This window comes from Macaca nemestrina, chromosome 16 (genome assembly GCF_043159975.1).
Source record: "Macaca nemestrina isolate mMacNem1 chromosome 16, mMacNem.hap1, whole genome shotgun sequence".
In the NCBI taxonomy this organism is placed as follows: domain Eukaryota; kingdom Metazoa; phylum Chordata; class Mammalia; order Primates; family Cercopithecidae; genus Macaca; species Macaca nemestrina.
In genome coordinates, this window is record NC_092140.1 from 11,395,931 (window position 1) to 11,417,158 (window position 21,228).

A 21,228-nucleotide genomic window follows, 5' to 3' on the forward strand; every position below is an offset into this window, starting at 1 on the left:
TTGATGTATTACTCTTTAGAAAAATAACTGTTATTTGGAAATTATCTTAAAATCGATCATGAAGTTTTGAGAAGATAGTATACAATCCTATATGATAAACTTATCTGCATTTATTAAGTCATTAATATGTGATATGTGTTAATATTATATGTTAGTTACGGGGGGAGATTTAAAACATTCTATAATGGTTTGGTCTTTGACCCATAAGTAATAAAACTACATGTATGGAGAATACTAGATATGAGAGAGAATTCTGCTAGAAGACTCATCTAGGATGAAAGGGGAAGAAGGAGAAGAAGGGGAAGAGGGGGAAATCTTTTAGAGAAGCATGACCTAAGTTGACTCTTGAATGTGTGTTTCCATTGGTAGGAGAGATAAGCATATTCTTGGCAAGAGGAGTAATGTGAATGAAAGTCAAAGGCTCGGCCTATTTATGGATAGAGTGAAAGGTACATGATTGGGGATTTGTGGAAACTTAATGGAATCGTATTTTAGAGGATTAGTGAAATCATATTTTGGAGTCCAAAAGCTTTGTAGAGGAGTTAGCTGGGGTGTGGTGAAAATTAGTGAACTAGGGAACTTTTCCATAAAGAGAAATGACATGATTGAGAATTGCTCAATTATTGGGGTGTGTAACTGATTGTGGGGAGGGGTAGTATGAGGAGGAAGGAGGGATTTTTATATTAAGAAAGCAATAAAATGAAAATGTTTTTCTGGTAGTTCGAAATGGGAAACAGGAGCTTGGATGAAGGGATGGTTCTGGGTATGTAAATAAGCAGGAGAGAAATTGCTCAGTAATTAGGAAGGGATGAATCGAAGGCATATGTTGAGAAATTGTGGGCCAGGAAGGGCATTGCTCTCTTGGAACCTGGAAGGATGGGTGAAACAGAAGGTGTAAATGAGAGACATGGGAGTCACTGTGGTGCCTCATGGGAAAGTGGCCTCCATTGAATCTTGGAAGTCATAAGATGGTTTGTTGAGAATATGAGATAGGAAATGTAGTTAGCAGCTACATTTATGTTGTTGTTACATGTAGTTGATAGTTGTCTGAGCATACATTATACATCTTTCTGTACAATTTGAGCCCACTTTGCACTTTTAATTTTCTTGTGTAATTTAAAGTCACTTTGCTAGCCCTGATGATGCTACTGGCTTTCTAAATAAGGGGAGAATGGCATTAACTACTTTCTTCAAGATGTACTGAACGACTTTGTAGTACTGACATACTCTTCTTAGCATTTTATTTCCCTGTGAAATGATGTGTTCTACATTGAGTACACATGGACACAAAGAAGGGAACAACAGACCCCAGGGACTACTTGAGGGTGGAGAAAGGGAGGAGGATGAGGATCTGAGGATCAAAACACTACCTATGGGTCAGGTGCGGTGGCTCACGCCTGTAATCCCAGCACTTTGAGAGGCTGAGGCATGTGGATCGTGAGGTCAAGAGATCGAGACCATCCTGGCCAACATGGTGAAAACTCGTCTGTACTAAAAACACAAAAATTAGCCAGGCATGGTGGCGTGCGACTAGTCCCAGCTACTCAGGAGGCTGAGGCAGGAGAATCGCTTGAACCTGGGAGGCAGAGGTTGCAGTGAGCCGAGATTGCACCACTGCACTCCAGCCTGGCAACAGAGCAAGATTCCATCTCAAAAAAACCCAATCCCCCAAAAAAAAACCAAACAAAAAAAACTACCTATGGGGTACTATGCTTATTACTTGGATGAGAAAATAATCTGTACACCCAACCCCTGTGATACACACTCTTTACCTACATAACAAACCTGCACATGTACCCCTGAACCTAAAATAAAAGTTTAAAAAAAAATAAAACATGATGTTTTCTAGCATAGCACTGCAACTAAGAAAGACTAAAAATGTCATAGGCTATTTGGATATAAAGAATTTTTTTTTTTTTTTTTTTTACCAGTTTGGCCCATAATTTTTTCTGTAAGAATTCCAGCATGCTGCTGTGGCTGTAGTATTGATCATATGTTTTAGTAACCTTTGTGATCATTGCCTAGAGGAGATATGCATTAAGGAACAGTTGGCTGAAAGCATAGCTTTTAGAAATAATTTTTGCTTTCGTATTCTTTTCTGTTATAAAATTTGAATTGTGTTTCAAGGGGTCAGTATCTGTCTCCTGGATGTTTGAATGCTTAAGAATGACACAAAATTTATAAAGTGATATTTTAAGGAAGGTAACTTTTGTGAAAATAAGAGCAACTAAATTATTAATGGCTATCCAAACTTTATAAAAATGTAACTAATAATGCCTTATTCTCAGCAGTTGCAATTTCTTTGATTTAGAACTAGAATCCTTATTAGAAATCATGGTTTATAAGACTATTATTTATAGGGCCACAAGCGTGATTCATAGAAGAAGGGGAAGGGGTCCATTTTAGGTGGTGATAGCAGTAGTAGACATACTGTGGTGGGAGCAAATTGGCAGCACAAACCCGAATTCTGTCATTTTAGTGGGTGAGCGAGTAGTGATTTAATCAAACTTTTTGCATTGAGTGTGAATGCAATAGACAGCTGCACAGTACTAAATCCTGAAGCATTAAATACAAGGTTTGAATTTTGTATGAACATAACTTTGAATGAAAAAGTAAAATGTACACCCTTTCCCTGTAAAGGTGCCACTTCAGAGTCACGAACCAATCTGTGTCATATGGAAATGTGCACAATTTCCTACCCAGCCTCTCTGGTGCCAACTAACTTGTATTTGTGGGAGCCTGAGGAGAGGAAGTTAGGGTCATTCAGTTCACTCTGTGTCTCACTTTTTTATTATTGAAACCTGAAGGAAGCATTATGTCTGCGTATCTTGATAACAGTTTTTGCCTAACTATGCTTTTTCCTTTTAGTGTTACAGTTTTAATGTAAGACACATCTTTGACCATTTTTTATGTAGCCTTTAAATTTATAATTGGTAGAAATACTTTTAAATATTATTGTAGGGGCCAGGCACAATGACTCATGCTTGTAATCCCAGCACTTTGGGAGGCTGAGGTGGGCAGATCACTTGACGTCAGGAGTTCGAGACCAGCCTGGCCAACAAGGCAAAACCCTGTCTCTACTAAAGATATAAAAATTAGCCTTGCTTTGTGGTGCACACCTATAATTCCAGCCACTTGGGAGGCTGAGGCAGGAGAATCGCTTGAACCCAGGAGGTGGAGGTTGCAGTGAGCTGAGATTGCTCCACTGCACAGAAGAAGCCCCTGTTTAAAAAAAAAAAAAAAAAAAATTACTGTATATTTTGTTGGGAGCTATTCTTATCTCTCTCCCCTTTAGAATTACAAGAAAATTAAGGAAAATAATAGTTAATAGTGTTAATAAGTATGCCAGTGTAAGTTCAAGGAATTTCAAAAATTGTATAAAAGTGACGTTCAGGTAATACACATTGTATTGTTTTCCTAAATGATGTATTACATTATGGCAAAATGCCTGTATTTTAAGCTGCTAAATAGAGAAATACTGCTTTAACATAGTACGTTACAGGTTAAATTGTATTTGAGTTTTCCCAATTTTAAAGGCAAATACAAAGCAAGTTGAATGTATTTAAGGGTGTGCATGTATGCCAGACATTTAGCTTGGGACAAAATTCTAAGTGTTTGTGCACTTACCCCATCTGTTGGCCATTAGAATCTTTCACCCAAGAGAGCTACTCAGAAAGGATTGATATTAATAGTAATTTGAAAACAGTAATAAATAGCTCAGAAGTGGGTTCAGTACAAAAATAACTTTTCGTATTTTAAATCTGTGATTTTGAAAATAAAAAATGATATTTCATATCCACATCAATTCATTTCATGGCTTTCAAGTAGTTTTGTTGCGATTATTTTAAATTAAAATTTAAATGCTGAGATCTACAGAATCTGATGTCATTGCAGAACAAGACATTTTTAAGCATGTCTGTTTCCTGTATCAGGTTTGCTAGTCGGGCATCTTGGTTATTGGTATTTATTTATTGGTACGGTATAACCAGCTATTACTTACTTCTTCTCACAAGTAAGTAAGCCACATAGACAACTTAGAAGTAAGAGTTGGAATCTTCAGACATGTGATATATTTAAGTCACAGTATAGGTTCTTCTATAGGTTCAGGGTTGTCTGATACCATGATTTTTCTGTATACTAGCAGGTATTAGATGAAAGGCAGAAAATAAGATGCAAAAGAAAAAATATGTAGTCAATAGGTCTTTAGGCCATTCAGAACTTCACAGGGAGGAAACAAAAAACGTTCTGAATAATTCTGTTGGCTGTTGTCTCCATATGGTCATTGCAGGAGTTTTAACTTATCCTATATAATTGATTTCTATTGTATGTGGTTAGACATACTTGACAGTAGTTGCCAATACTTTTATCCTATAATCCCTTAAGGACTGCTGTGACTCTTTCATATCTCCGTATTAATCTTTTATCTAAAAGAACAAAAGGTGAAAATCTCTGGTTTAGGTGCTGTCCTGCATTATTTTTTGTTTATTTTGTTTGTTTGTTTTTAGTTTTCCTTTAGATACTTTGTAAGCAGGGAGGAGATTCAAAGGCTTTGATTCCAAGACTTCCTTAAAATTAATCAACTTGTGATCACTTTGAGAGCTGATCTCCAAGTTGATCAGAAGCGATGGTTTAATAAAGCAGTAAACAAAATATGTAGACTGTGGCGTGTATCTGTAAGGGTAACATTTAACATTTTTTTTCTGATTAATATTGTAGGGTACCATAATATAAAGTAATCTTTCATTTTTGTGGCTCTGATGCTATAGGGCTCAAGAGGAGGGCATGGCAGGCTTCCTGCGGGGCGCAACATTTTGACTGAGTCACAAAGAATGATTGAAGATTAAGTCAGGTAGGAAAGGCACAAGGTAATTGTTCAAGAAAGAGAACACAGTAAACCTTAAACATTTTTAGGGGCATGAGAGAGTGTGGTGAGTACCAAGAATGACACGTATAGATAAATGAGGGATAGGAATTTGAGTTGATTTGCCTTCCAGTAGACCTAATGATATGTGAAATCAGAGAGTTTTGCCTTATCAAGAATATTTATCCTTTGTATCTCCCAAATATACCTCTAGTAGTTCTTTATCGTGTAATACAAGAGACAGGTTTGCAGCCATTTTTTTTATTTGCCACACATGATAGATAATAGTCTCATGTTTAATGAACTTTTATAAATATTTTTTCCTGCCCACAAGTTTTAACTTCCCTTTTTCGCTACATCTAAAAAAATAATATTATAAATCAGGTAACAAAAACGCTACTAGAAAAATCGTTTTGAATATATTTTGATTATAGAAAAAACAAACATTGAAAAACACTGAAACTTTTTTTATTATTAACAAGTTACTTGAATAACATCTTGCATCTGATCATGGCATGTGAGTGATGGGACACCATGACTGAACTGATATTAGATTTTAACATATGACAGTTGGTCTCCTTTTAAAAAAAGATACTAAAATTTTTTGTAACATTTTTAATGTGTGATATCCTATTTCAGATAGTTGATTCAACACCCAACCCTTCCTGAATTCCTTCTACATGAAGGACAGTGTGCTTGGCCCCGTGGGTAATACATGAATCAGACAGGATCTTAACCTTTCCAAGGGGATTAGAGGGCACTGGAAAGTTGGATAAAGATGAAGAGTTGCTGGGGATGGTCAATCCTGGAGCTAAAGCAGTGATTGATAGAGGTGGAGGATTAAACGGATCTATCCTCATTCCCCCTTTTTCTCCCATTCCCTTTCTCTCCTTGTCACTGCCAGTCATGCCAGTCATTGGACTAGATTAGGAATAGATTTGGACTAGAATATTTCCAAACAGAATGAAGAGTACACGGCTGTCCTTAGATAGCATTTCATAAGTTGGGTACATTTGTAAGTTGAAAAGATAGTAATATGATGAAAATAGTAATAGTTATTACTTCTGTAAAGTAAGTTATAACTAGAAATTGGTTTATTGTCCAACAAAGCTGATTGACAATGCCTTTAGGGCCTTTGTGCATTTTTTTCTTTTAAATATGCTTACTTGACCACAAATTAACATATTTGTCTCATGAATAATAAAACAACTTTAAATAACTTTTTTGTTATATAAAAAAATCTAAAATAATTTGTGATAACAATTCAATTATAATTGTAATTGCATTTCTTAAACCCAGATTATGAGTTACAAATCTCACTTTTATAACAGCTTTATTGAAATATAATTCATATACCATATAATTTACCCTTTTAAAAGTATACAATTCAATAGTTTTTAGTATATTCACATAGTTGTGCAACCATTACCATTATTCAATTCTAGAATGTTTTCATCAACTTAAAAAAGAAATCCCATAACCTGTTAGCAGTAACTCTCTATTTCCCCATCCCCTATCCCCTGGCAACCACTGATACGCTTTCTATGTCTTATGAATTTGCTTGTTCTAGATATTTCATATGAATGGAATCATTCAATATGTGGCTTCTTTTATTTAGAATAGTGTTTTCAAGGTTCAAGCACGTATCAATATTTCATTTTGTTTCATTATTGTATAGTATTCTACCATGTGGGTATACCCATTTTTTAAATTCATTCTTCAGTTGATACACATTTGGGTTGCTTTCATTATTTTGCTACTATAAATAATGCAGCTATGAACATTTATGTATACACTTTTACATGGACATATGTTTCAATTCTCTTGGGTATGTAACTAGCAATAGAATTACTACGTCAGATGACAATCTATGTTTAACCTTTTGAGTGACCACCAAATGTTTATCAAAACAGCTGCACATTTTACATTCACTCTAGCAATGTATGAGGGTTCTAATTTCTCCATATCTTTGTCAACACTTATTATGATCTGTGTTTTTGATTGTAGTCATTTTGGTGGATGTGAAGTATGTCATTGTGGATTTGATTTGCATTTCCTTAGTGACTAATAATGTTGAGCACCTTTTAGGTGATTACGGACCAATTGTATATCTTCTTTGGAGAAATGTCTACTCAAATTATTTGCCCATTTTTAATATGGTTGTCTTTTTATTTTTGAGTTGTAAGAGCTCTTTTTGTATTCTGGATAAAAGTTTCTTATCAAGTATATGATTTAGAAGTATTTTATCCCTTTCTGTGGATTTTATTTTCACTTTCTTCATGGTGTCCTCCAAAGCACAAAGCTTTTAATTTTGTTGAAGTCCAGTTTATGTGTTTATTCTTTTGTCACTTACATAGTTGGTATCATACCTAAGAAATCATTTCCTAACCCAATATCATAAAGATTTGGTCCTAAGTTTTTCTCTGAGAGTTTTAGCCCTTATGTAGGTCTGTGATCTATTTTGACTTAATTTAGTAGATGTTGTGAGGTAGGGGTCCAACTTCATGCTTAAGCCTGTAGACATCTAATTTTTCAAGGAACATTTGTTGATAATCTCATGGGACATTAAATTTCATTTTGAGTTGACATATAACCAAAATACCTTTTTTAACATTCTTAATTTGTTTTACCAAGGAACAATCTAAAAATGTCCTGGTGTTTCAAAGAAATAAATTATTGTATATTATATGAAGTGATAATCGGGATACTGTAAACATTTTTGCTAACAATGCCTGCCTACTTTTACTGTAGCTTAGCTTAGAACTTTTAAAAAATTAATACTTTTATGAAACATATAAGTACTTTCAAGAAATTAATACCCTCCTGAAACTAGAACATATTTTAGCCCATTCAGGCTGCTATAACAAAATTCCTTAGACTGGGTATTTATTAATTTCTCACGTTCCTGGAGGCTGAAAAGTCCAAGATCAGTGCACCAGCAAATTCAGTGCCTGGTGAGGGCTTGCTCTCTGCTTCAAAGATGGTGCCTACTTCCTGCATCCTCACATGGCAGAAGGGAAGAACAATCTCCCTTGAGCCTCTCTTACAAAGACACTAATCCCATTCCTGTGGGACAGCCCTCATGACCTAATCACTTCCTAAAGGCTCCACGTCTTAATATTAATTGCATTGAAGATTAGGTTTCAACATACTAATTTTGGGGGAATGCAGACATTTAGACCACAGCAAACACTTAGACTGTTTGTAGGTAATGGAATGAACAATTTTTATGTACAGATGGTTCCTGACTTAGAATGGTTTGGCTTACTATTACTCAACTTTACAATGGTGTGAAAGCAGTACACATTCAGACTGCCCATACAACCATCCTGTTTTTTTACTTTAAGTACAATTTTCAATAAATTGTATAAGATATTCAACACTTCATTATAAAATAGGCTTTGTGTTAGACAATTTTGCCCAACTGTAGGCTAATATGTGTTATGAACATGTTTAAGGTAGACCGGGCTAAGGTAAGATGATTAGTTGGTTAGGTGTATGGATTTTTGACTTACAATATTTTCAGTTTACAGTAGGTTATTGGGATGTAACCCCATTGTAAGTTGAGGAGCATCTATATTTATCTTTGATTAAAAATTGTTCTGACTCTTTATCTGTGTTTATTTTTCGAAGCATAGGCATTTCATTAATACAATGACAATATGGTGCTATATTTACTTTTAATTTGTCTGTTTAGTTTTAAAGTTAAATGTAACGAAAGTCAGGATTCACTGTGAGATGTAAATTACACTTCTTGTATTTAAATTTATTCTGGTTTCCTTATTAAATATCTCTTGCAAAACATAAACATTCCTTGATTTGAATGTCATCTAAAGTTGTAACAGACCAGCCTCTCCTGCTGCAGCTCACTGTGCTTTGTTAGGAAAATACCCGATTCAGTAGATTAAAGCCCTGTCATCATAAGTAGGTAGAGCCTTCCTGAAGTAGCTAGACATTCTCAGGGTCAATCATCTGAGAAAAGTTGCAGCCATGAACTTGAACCCTGAAAGTGGGAGTTAACTAGATAGCAAAAGGGACTTCATGCTCTGTCTCATACATTTCTTGGGTTTGGATATTTAAGTTGCTAGATATAATTGGGCATTTGGGGCAGGTTAGAGCTGAATAGGGAGGCAGTCATGTGCTGAACTGAAAACAGGTAAACTGTATGCCAGATGATTCAGTTCTATGACATTCTATGTTTACTTCCTTTGTATTATATCCAAATATTTGGTTATCTTGCATTTAAAGATTTCAGCCTTGCCTTGACTGTGCTCTGAGAATTTAAGAAAAGGGATATTTACCTTTTCTTAAACCAGAGTATTAAATTCAGAGAGTATTAAACTCAGAGGCTCACTCAGTATTCTCTCTTTTGAAACCATCGTTAGTGAGCTACCTAAAGGGGAAGATGAATCTGGAGGCTTGAATAAGGCTTTCAGAGACCTAGCTGACTTTCCAGTGAAAACTTTGGAGGCTCTTGGTTTATTTTCTTAAGGAAAATGGAAATTTTTCTCTTAAAAGATAAAACTTTTGTTTTATGATAGCAAAAAATATTTTCTTTTCAATTACATTGCCAGAAAAAAGTACAATTATGTGAGATGAGTTGCTTTACCTTTCTAACTTGTTTACTGATTAGATAAGTAAACAAAGTTGGCCTCAAACTTTAGAAGAGGGTGGACTTGTTAACATGAGCATGTTAGCATATAGGTGTTCTTTTACCTTAATCTATATGCACATGAACTCCCGACCACAGGTGATCCGCCCACCTCGGCCTCCCAAAGTGTTGGGATTACAGGCATGAGCCACCACGCCTGGCCCATTATCTGTGCTAGAATATTAAGATACCTGCTTTTCTTGTATGTACTCTAGCATTAGTCATGTGTATATGCTGAAATGGATATTTGAAAATATTTTCTGGCTTTTATAATGTATGTATGTAACTTCATTTTTACTATTCTCTTCCCTAATTATTTACACCTAAAAATAATTATCTTAAAAACTTTGAGGTAAATTTTATGGTCATTCCCATTCTCTGATGCTTTTTACTCTAGTTATAAACGAACAAAGCACATATTAAAGCAACGTAAGTATTGAAGCCTTGGCTATGCTCTTGGTGATTCTGCTCACACCTGAACACTATAAATAGCTTGTCCTGTCAATTTTTTATGTTCATGCAGATTGTAGCCTTCCCTTTATTCCTACTTGACTACTTTGTGCTCTGTCATTCACTTCTTTTTCTTAGGAAAAAAAAGTGACCTAGATATTTGAAGTCTAGCTTGAATTTGCCTTTTTCAAGGACCTTGTAGGAAACTCTCTGCTCCATAAATAAGCATCCTGTCTTGGGTGGTAGAGAGGTTGGGCCCAATGAGCACATTTCTCACTGCAGGCTTCGGGTCACTAAGGCTGTTCCTCACACCTCTCACACCTGGCACCAGCGGGCTTGTGCAACAAATTTCTCCCTTTCTTGGGAATGTTGGAAAACGTGGAATTCCAATGTGCTCAGAGAATATGGTTTAGAGAAACTCGCATGTGAAGATGACCTGATTCAAAATGTCAGTCAACTAATTAAATAATTGATTTCCTATTGAATATTTAATATCCCAGCAGCAATTAAATTTCATTTCAAGTTACTTCATACTTCCTTGGATATTTTATTTATTTAGAATGTTACAGAATTATAGCAAGGGCTTTCTTTTTCCAGGAGAGGCAATGGGTGAAAGGAAATGTCTTTAAGAGAGCTATAGACTAGACCATTGTGTATGGAGGCCTGGACTATGGAGGCCTGGACTATAAAAGCCATGATGACATCATCAGTATCTGACTGATCATTGAAAACCTAGGAATGAATGAGGGCATGGAGGAGAGGCAGACAGTGGAAAGAAAAGAGCACAGAACAGGGTTGTATTAGTCTGTTCTCATACTGCTAATAAAGACATAGCTGAGACTGGGTAATTTATAAAGGAAAGAGGTTTAATTGACTCATGACTGGGGAGGCCTCACAATCATGACAGAGGTGAATGTGGAGCAAAGTCACATCTTACATGGTGGCAGGCAAGAGAGCTTGTGCAGGGGAACTGCCATTTATAAACCATCAGATCTCGTGAGACTTATTCACTACCATGAGAACAGTATGGGGGAAACTGCCCCAATGATTCGGTTATCTCCACCTGGCTCCACCCTTGACACATGGGGATTATTACAATTCAAGGTGAAATATGGGTAGGGACACAGCCAAACCTGAATATCAAGGGTGCTTACAGATTCCATTAGTTAATGAAATAAGGGACCCAGCTAGGCATTTTTATTGACAGTAGAACCAGCAGATTTATTCCTTAAAATTTGGATGTCAATGTGGAGATGTACTTTAGATACTACCGCTTCAAAATTAACAGTTTTTTTCATTTCAGTGAGGTTTGAACTCAAGAAGATACTTTCAAAGAAAATATATATTAGTACATCCTGTTCTTTTGGTTATGATTTTTGATTTTACATGTACAGTTTTAAATTTGTTGTTGATCTTTTTAAGGAACAAGATTGGAAAAGCAAACAAGACGGGTAGCTTTTATTGATACTTTAATTGCTGATTTGGGGTTGGGTTCTCTTGAGACTAGAGTTTTTTCTTGCATGAAAAGAAACCCACATGAATATTTTTCCTTACTGGAATTTGGAAGATATAACCTAAAATGGAAACTAAAGTTTATATTTAAAATTGTAGCCTCCCATATAAGCAGTCTTATTTATTGAATTTCAAGTATTCATTTTATTTCACTCAGAAGTTGGGTTTTATATGTATACTTTTTATTTTTTTTACTTACAAAGCCTTGCCCAGTCTTCTACATCATTGTTATTAAATAACGGTAAATTGAGTCAAAGAATTTCTTTCCAGTCATTAATTTACTACAAAGTCTTATACTTTCAGTTAAAACATTTTATTATTTGTATTACACTATATGCTGGCTGATTTGATCACCGCTGTGACTTGTACACTGTGCTAGAAATTAGGGTACAGGAGCACAAAATACCTAATCCTGGCTCCAGCTGAGCACCTGCCCCTAGATCGATGCTGCCTAGTAGTGAAGATTAAGACAGTATGGATGTAGATTTCATTTGTGGGTGTAACTGTGGCAGCAGGGCTATTACTTTTTACCAGCATGAGTGACCTTTCCTATCACGGTGTGTTTCCAATTCCATTTGGGTACAGTGAGCTGAAATGATTGGCCAGATGTTATGGCTCATTTATCTAAAGTCTCCCTTTAACTCTAGTTGTGTTATATTACTCTGCCTTTTTGAACTCTGTTTTGTTTAGTTCAAACAAACAAAAAGTTTAGTCATCTGAAGCAGAATTTAGCAAATGTGTATTTATTAATAGAAATTCTCTCACATCTCAAATATTCTTTATCTTGCAGAATCAGCATAATTCTCTAGCAAGCTTGTATTTTTATGACATTCTTTCAAGTTATTGGAAATTTAGTTAAAATTGCAGAAACTACCAATATATCTTGAATCACTTAAAAATTTACTTTAGCCCTTAATTGAAAAACCGCTAGAAGAAATTGATTTGGTTTTGTGTAATGTAATTCCTTTTGGTGAATGTTCAGTGAGGCTAAATAATCTGACACATCTGCTTACTGACATATATGTATTTTATATGTAAGATATATATTTAAAATATATGTGAAATATCACCTGAAACTTTAAAATTTACTTTTACATTTATTATTCTTCAATAAAATGAATAAGATATGGACTTTTGCACTGATAAAAAGCAAACTTCTGCCTGCCTTTCTCCTTCACAGGTGAACATAATCACTTAAATGAACCATCATGCACTTAGACTTCATACTCCCCTTACTTTTGTAGTACAACCATTTGTGCCCATTAAATTGTAAGTTCCAAAAAAATCTGACTCTGGCTGACTCATTAATAAATGTTCAGTACCCACAGGAGTGTTTTGCCGACAGGAGATGCTCATTATATTTTTAATAATTGAATTGTTTATTTTAAGGTCTCTTCAATAGATAATCAGAACCTGAAAGAGAAGTGTAAATAATAGCAACATTTTCTTTGTACTTTGAAACTACATCTAGGAAGAATGACTGTAACGCTATATTCCTAATTTGTATATCCGAAGACATTTCAGGTCTATTCTAATACGATGTCATAGTAGGGTCACATGTACAATTAAACATAGACTTTCAGAGTTGAAAGGATCCTGAAATGTCATTATTCCAGCTTTCCATCCAATGCTTGAGTTCCTTCGATAGCAGTTGTTCCCAACTTTTGCGGTATATTAGAATGAGTTGGGGAGGTTTAAAAATCCCAGTGCTCAGGCCCCATCTCAGCCCACTTATGTAAGAATTTCCAGGGGGGAGACCTAAGCATTGATATTTTCTTAGAACCCCATAGGTGATTCCAGTGCACATTCCAGGTAGCGAGCCGTTGTTCTACAAAATCTCTGCAAAATATTTTTCCAATCTAATTGAACTCCTCTGAAGATGAGCACCTCACTACCAAAGTTTGACTTGTGTTTATTCCATTTATTCGAATAGTAACTTAATTATAAGTGTGTTTAAATTATAAGCTGGTTAAATGAAATAACACAAATCAAGCTCACCAATTTTAATACTCAGCTATTGATAAACAACCCTGAAGAGTGACATTTACATTTAAATTATCTTCTTTGAAGTAGCATTGCAGCACTTTTGAATGACTTCCAAAAGGCTGATCATAAAATCACTTCAATCACTTTCAAATTTTACTTTAGCAGCAATGAAGTTATTTGGTATGACTCAGATGAACAGTCTGCTCTGTCCTGGAGTTATTATGGTCATTTCATTTTCTGCAACCTGGGGAAACAGACAAGGGATGAGCAGACTTGTTTTTACATGTACCTTACAGATTTGCCTTGCAGTGTTTATGATTAAAAGTTAGGTAGGCACCTTTAGAAATGTGCTAGCTTCACAGGAAGGTAATTTACCCTGTAGATAATTTTAAATATACTGAAAGAATTGAGTGGAGTAGTGAAGGCTTGGCTTTATAAAGCTCTTTGATTTTAGAGTAGAATTTTCAGAGGAAGCGCCATGTGACCACACACACAAACACACAAACCCGTATTCTTGCTTAGGAACTTATCTGTCCTGAGACCATCCACCTGCATGTCAGTTCTTTTGAGCACCTTTACATTTCTTTTGGTTCTTTAGTAGGACCTGGCTTCTAAAAGTCAGTATATGACATAACTGATAAATACTTAAGTAGTTCTAGGGTCTTAAGAGCTGTGTTTGAGTTTCACCTCCCTTCCTACTCATGGTGTAGCCTTGGGCAAATTATTAATTTCAGCCTTAGTTTCCCTATTTTTACAGTACAAAGAATGCCATATATCTTGTAGGAATGTTATGAGGATTTGTAGTAATAATGCATATAAAACTTCACGGTAGCCCCTTCATTATAGAAAGGCCTCATGGACTTAAATTTTGTGATACATTAGAATACCAGCATTGCTGGGCATACTACGATGATAATACATTTTCCTTTTTTTCCCTACAGTAGTAGGAAAAAATCCCGAGGCTAGTTCTGTAGAGAATATCATCTTTATGCTCTTTTATAAAAAACTATTCTGAGACATGATCTTAGATTGTTCCTTTACCAAAATAAGTTTCCTCTTGGAAGTCCTAATGCTTCAGCACATGGGTAAGCATGGGTCTCTTTAAGGATATAGAGGATAGGGGATGGTTGAAGCCCCTCGATTTTCTCTGGGGAACCAGGAACGCTAGCCTTTCTAGTAGCATACGTCAACCAAGACTTTCCTGGCAGGTCTTCATTGCTAGTCTTCTTGTCTGTTACTTTGTAGAGTTGCCAGATAAAGGACAGCCATTTAAATTGGAATTTCAGATGAAGAACTAGATTTCTGTTAGTATAAATATGCCTCAAAGGCTGCATGGGACTTTTATATTTATTCATTATTTACCTGAAATTAAAATTTAACTGAGCATCCTGTAGGTTTCTTAGTTTTTCTGAATCTGACAACCCCTACCTACATGCTTTGTAGGAATTTTGGGGTTAGATGTTGGGCAGGGTTTATCCTAAAGTAATATATTACTATTTTTGAATGAAGTAGAGAGGAATACTTCTTAGTAAGTGAACAGGCTAAATTATAGCATTAAAATGTCTTCATTTGTTAAAATACTACAAATATAATTGTTACAAATTAATATCAATAAATAAAAGTAGACAATGCTGATCCACATAGAAGAACATCTTCCTACTTATCTAATCCCAAGAATTTAAGGGAATCTTGAACCTAAGCATCTTCCAACTACATACTTAAGGCATATTAAAGAGAATGTATGATAGTATAAGTATATCCTTTTTAAAGAAAGTCTGAAATTAAAAAGGGTCGAAGTGTGATTATTCTTTGTTTAAGACATGTACAATCATTTTATTTATATATATTTTACATATTAGTGTAGCAATTCCTAATTACTCCATAACACACTGAATTCTCCCTTCTGTAAACTTGTAAAGCATTTACTTTGTTATTCATTTATTCATATTAAGTAAGCATCTTCTATGTGCCAGGAATTGTGCTGAGTGCTAAGGGTATAAAAATAAGAGCAAATCTCTGTCCATGTGGAGCTCATCATACAGCTCTGGAAACAGATAAAATATTGACATTATAATGCAACGTGACAAGAGCTATAACAATGAAATGAATTGCTTCTAAGATCCAGAAAAAGTAGTCTGATGGAGGCTTCACTGGAGAAGGGACATTTAGACTGGATTTTCTAGGACTAAGAAGCAAATGAGGCTATTTTAGGCAGAGAAGGAGAGAGAGAGATAATGAGTAAAAAAGAATAAAAAAAACTCCTCAAACCCAACACCCCAGCCTGTGAAATAACCTGCTGTAACTTGGAACTAGTGAGAAGACGGCATGGGGAGGGGCACCCTGGAAACAGGGTAGAATGTAAAGAGTTGGTGATTCGATTTAAAGACAGGCAAGAGGAGCCCATGAAGAACATTTTGTATCAGGTTATAAATTCTGTTTTTATTGTATAGTCAACAGAGTTTTAAATAAGACTGAGGCCTTAAGTCAGTAAGACCTAATTGTTTCAGGAATATATCTGGAATTTGAAATAACACGCGGCCAGAAATTGTTGCAGTAGTTCATGGGATACATGAGGACAAAAGGAATAGTGTACTTGCACTAGAAGTGGAGAGATCTTGAATGTGAGACATTTCTAAGTTAGAATTATTAGGATTTGAACACTTTTTCTGTTGTTGGTTTATTTTTATTTTTATTGTTTTGTATGAGGAAGAAGGTATGAGGATAAAAAATAGGGATAGTTCATGTATGTGTGTGTTATTTCCCTAAGGCCTTAAGGTCATTAGAGGAAGGGTCTCTCTCCTAACAAACAATAGTCAATATAGTCTTGTTCAATTTAAACCAGAAACACAAAGTGTTTAAGATGGGTGTATTTGTATGTCTGTACTTCATTATTATTTTGACAAATCTAGTCAGTATTACAAGAATAACAGGATGCACATTGGCAAACCCATTTTTATCCCACTTAGTTAAATAAAATAATCCAGTTGTCTGACACATAATGATTTTATCAAAATTAACCTTTGTCTTTGATAACTTCTGCCCTGTGATTGTTATCGTTTACTTTAAAATATAATCATGGCCAGGTGTGGTGGTGTATGCCTATAATCCCAGCTACTCAGGAGGCTGAGGTGGGAGGATCAAGACCAACCTGGCAACATAGACTCCATTTCGTAACAAACAAACAAAAATGTTTGTATCAAAATATCACATGTACCCCATAAATATATATATGTATCTATTATGTACCCATAATCATTAAAAATTTAAAAAAATATAATAATGTATAGTTCTTTTCATTTTTTAATGTGTCAATATAATTGTTCTTTGGTGCCAGGCATAGTGGCTCACAATTGTAATCCCAGCACTTTGGGAGGCCAAGGCAGGAGATCACTTGAGGCCAGGAGTTCAAGAGCAGCCTTAGCAACGTAGTGAGACCCTGTCTCTACAAAAAATTTAAAGAATTAGCTGGGCATGGTGGCGTATGTCTGTCATTCTAGCTCCTGCGGAGGCTGAGGTGGGAGCATTACTTGAGCCTGGGCGGTTGAGGATGCAGTGAGTTGTGGTTGCAGCACTGCACTCCAGCTTAGGCAACAAAGCAAGACCTTGTCTCAAAAAAAAAAAAAAAAAAAAAAATTTGTTCTGTTTCATAGGTAAAGAATTCAATGCTGGATAAGTCTGAGATAGACCAAATGTGGACTTTGAATTCATAGTTTTAGCTTTGTCGCTCAGTGTTAAAATCATAAAACCTGCAACAAAGAAGCAACAAGCAGTGATGCTTTATATGGAAGGACTTTCTTGTTCCAAGAAATGTATCACTTTATATACAACACAATGTACTATTTAAATGTAACATAAATTATATATTCCTATGCATTATTTCTCTGTTTATATATATTTTTATACTAAAAAAATGCTATTTGTGAGTTGAGTTTTACATGGTTGTATTAAGGGAGGCGCACCAGTTGATGAGGTGTTGTATGAGGTCTTTAAACACACCCAGACTCTAAGGCGGCAATGAATAACCTTGAACAGGTAAGGAGCCAGGTGGCCCTAGGGTAGGGAGAAAGTGCGACATTGTAACATCCCTTTGAATAATGTCTGCAGCCAGATCCTGTGTCACCATGACTCAGCATCACACAGACATTGATTGCACAGCACAAGGAACACACAGGAAGCAAAGCTGGTCTGTCACATGGCAATTAGTTTGAGACACCACACCTGTATTCCCACCGCACATGTCATTCCTCCATATCTTTGGCTACCACAGAGGAAAGCAGAATGGATCTGGGCCATTTATTGTCTTACTTTCGCTGAGGAGAGGGAGAGCAGGAGAATGCATGCTATTCCACTTTTTCTGTGCTGCAGTGGGCGTGTTGGTCATTGCTGGGAGCCCTTCAGTGAAGGAAAGTTACAGAACACCAAAAAGTGTCAGGAGCTTCCATGTGGCTGAAAAACCACATTCCATGGACATCAGCCAGTGTTGTAGTGTTAGGCTGTGACTTAGGCATGTAACTGGGCCAACGATTCCAGTTTTGCATGGAAAAAGCACACGTGATTAGTTTTTCAATGAGGAAGTAGACAAGTACTAATCTGTTGACTGAGAGCTTATAATATACTCATGATGAAATCTCTCTGGAGCAAGTCCTATGAAACAGTGTAATGACTTGGCACAGGATGGCTGGATTTGCTTTAAAAAAATTCTCATTCATGTTTATTTAGGTCCAAAGGATCCATTATACTTCAGCTTTATATGCTATTAAATTTAGAGATGACACAATTCAGGACACATCTCACATAGTTCTTTTGGTGGAACAAAAGCCCTGATAGAATAAGGTGACATTTATGGGCCTTTAATATCAACATTACAGAAGAAGGGGAATTGCATTTTCTTTGTATGTAAGAAAATAATGACTAGAGTAATTCTGAAATGAAATCATGGCATTATTGTCAGGATTGGTAAATCTTTTTAATTAAGCTATTATCATTTCCGTCATGCAGCTGCATTTAATGTCTTAAGTAGGCAACATGATATTTTCACAGGAATTATCAAATAAACTCAGTATGTTAGCTTCCCAGGGACTTGGAAGCTTTGAATATAGAGGAGGAGAAGGTCTGATGAGGGGAAAAAGACCTTCTGAACTCCCTGTGGTCATAATTCCAGGGAAAGAAGGAGAAGAAACTTAAATGTTTCTAACTGCTTACTGTCTGTTAAGATTTTTAATGTATTTTATTCCCTTTAATTTTGAAAGCAATTCTGTGAGTTGAATAATTATTTCCATTTTTTTTGCTAATGAGAAAACAAGCTCCTCAGAGAAGGTGAACAGAAACTGACCTATTAAAACCCTATCATGTAGGTACTGTGTAGGAAGTTAAGATGTATTTTCTCATTTAATTATCAAAATAAGTATCATTTTATGAACATGAATTAAAATAGGCTAGATTATACTTTGGTAACAAATAGACCCAAAATTTCAGTGGCCTAATAATATAAAGGTTTATTTTTCACTCACACAAAGTTGACTTTGATGCCAGGGGACTTCCCAAGCCAGTTCCTCCTGTGGTTTCTTGGCATTCGAGGCCAAGGGAAGGGAAGTAGCACCATGATGCGGTCACACTGCCTGGAATGAGGACTCCTTGCTTGTTGCCGCAGGGAAAAGTGACAGGAGAAGACTGCATGGGTTCTTAAGGCCTCAGCCTGGGACTTACGCACGTCCTCTTCCCTCTTAGCCCGTTGTCCGGGGTCTAGTCACATGGACTCACCGCACAGTGGGCAGGTTGGGAATCGCGAGGGAGAAGAGGGATAGCAGTGACCCCAACTGGGTCTGCCACGGCACTGTCACCCCCATTTTAAAAATGAGAAGACTGAAGTTCAGAGAGGTTAGATTATGTTCCTTGATCACTTCCTTGGTGATCTGTAGACTTAGTTCTTGAAACTAGATCTCTCTCAGTCTAAAGAATCTGTTTTTTTGCCCTCTACTCCATCTCACCCCACACACACTCTGAGTAATTTCGTGGTTTGGAGTTAGGTATGGATCTGTGGTCGCCAGCCTTCAAGATGGCTCCTGTCATCCTCGCCTCCTGGGATTCATGCCCTTGTTGTTCCCTCTGTCAGTGAATAGGGCTGACCTGTGTGACCAGTGTGGTATTGCAGAAGAGACAGTGTGACTTCTGGGACTAGGTCATAAAAGACAGTGGTGTTTTCATGTGTCAGTGCTCTCTGTTGGATCCCTTGCTCTGGGGAAAGCCAGCTGCCATCAGGTGGGGACGCTAGAGCAGCCCCAGGGAGCCCCGATGTGGCAAGGAACTGAGATCTTCTGCCAACATCCAGGACCAACTTGCCATCCATGAGAGTGGGCCATCTCGAAAGTGGGTGAGTCAACCCAGGTCAGCCTTCAGATGGTTGAGCCTAGGCCAACATCTTGACAGCAAACTCATGAGAGACCCTGGGCTAGAACCACTCAGCTAAGCTGCTCCCAAATAATTCTTGACCCACAGACATTGTGTGAGGTGATAAATGCTTACTGCCATTTTAAGAAGCTAAGTTTTGGGGTAATTTATTATGTGGCAATAGATAACAATATAAACCTTTTTGGATTATTTCTTTGTGTTTTTCCCGCAACTCTGAGACAATTCCTACTTTTAACGGTGAGTTTTTAAGAGCTAAATGAGAAAGTAATTGCCACACAATGTTATTAAATTTTAGCTGAATACATCTTATTATTTACTTTAATCTTGTAGTTCTAGGCAAGCTCTGTGTGAAGGTCTACACTAAAAAATGATATACTCTGATCTAGTTCAGAAGGGAGAATTTTTGAAATTTACTTTCCATCAAATGTGTATTTTTCTGTTTTGAGATATTACCTGCCTGAGATTATTTTATAGTTTAGATTACATCGTGAAGTTTTGAGAAAGAACAAGCCAAGTACATTTTTATTAAGAGTTTACTGTTAGGAGGAAGACAGAATCTAGAAGTAACTCCTTGCTTTTTTTGCAAGGAGAGTGTTGTCAGTGTTTCAGTCAGTGCTTGCTGCTGAGGCAGGAGAGAATAATTGTGTAAAGAGGGGCTCCCGCAGTGCAGGACAGGAAGCCACCATGTGAGCACCATGTCCACGTGCAGGTCGCAGGCTTCATTATGTCCTGAATACCATGCCTCAGCATTTCATGTGAGTAGTCTTAGATTATTCATCAAAGAACGGGTTATGTTTACAAATATAATGGTTTTAAGGAATATTATAATTCAGCATCTTGACCACTGGTACTGGTACAACATGTTACAATATACTGTGCGTTTAAGTTTTTCAATCACACATGATTTACTCTTTAATGTTGTGCAGTCTTTCTGAGATCATCTTTAAGCTGGGGAATCTTGTGTTTCCCAGGGTACCAGGAGGGGAAGACTGGGTACGAGTCAGTAGTCTATGAACTCCAGTGAAAGGCAGCAGGATACAATTTCTATTTGATTTAACATTCTCTTAATATCGCTGTTTTAATAACCTTGTGTTGGGTGAGATAAAATTTTCTTAATGAAAACCTTTTCACTAACCATTGATGCCCATTTGCCCCTACCCCCATTAACAAATACTTCCCATATATACACTCTGAACTTTCTATCTTAGCTTACTTTTTGACAGTTGGGCAAATGACAGTGGAGAGAACATTGTTTAGATCAAACAACATATTATTGTTGGAAATATGGCTGTCTCCTAGAAATATAGCCAAGTCAGGGTAATAGTGACCATATATTATATTCACATATACAGATTTTGTA

General features: G+C 36.3%; 1 protein-coding gene across 2 annotated transcripts in view; it reads left to right on the forward strand.

Annotated features, from left to right (window-relative positions):
- Positions 1-21,228, forward strand: part of LOC105469844 (fibroblast growth factor 14) — a 681,850-nt gene that overhangs the window by 13,062 nt on the left and 647,560 nt on the right. Inside the window, exon 1 of one of the 2 annotated variants that reach the window (XM_071081606.1) lies at positions 11,402-19,830. The exons of the other annotated variant lie outside the window; for it this stretch is intronic. The gene's annotated coding sequence lies outside the window, so the exon portion shown is untranslated. Of the gene's footprint in view, positions 1-11,401; positions 19,831-21,228 lie in introns of those variants that run through there. 2 annotated transcript variants of the gene reach the window in all.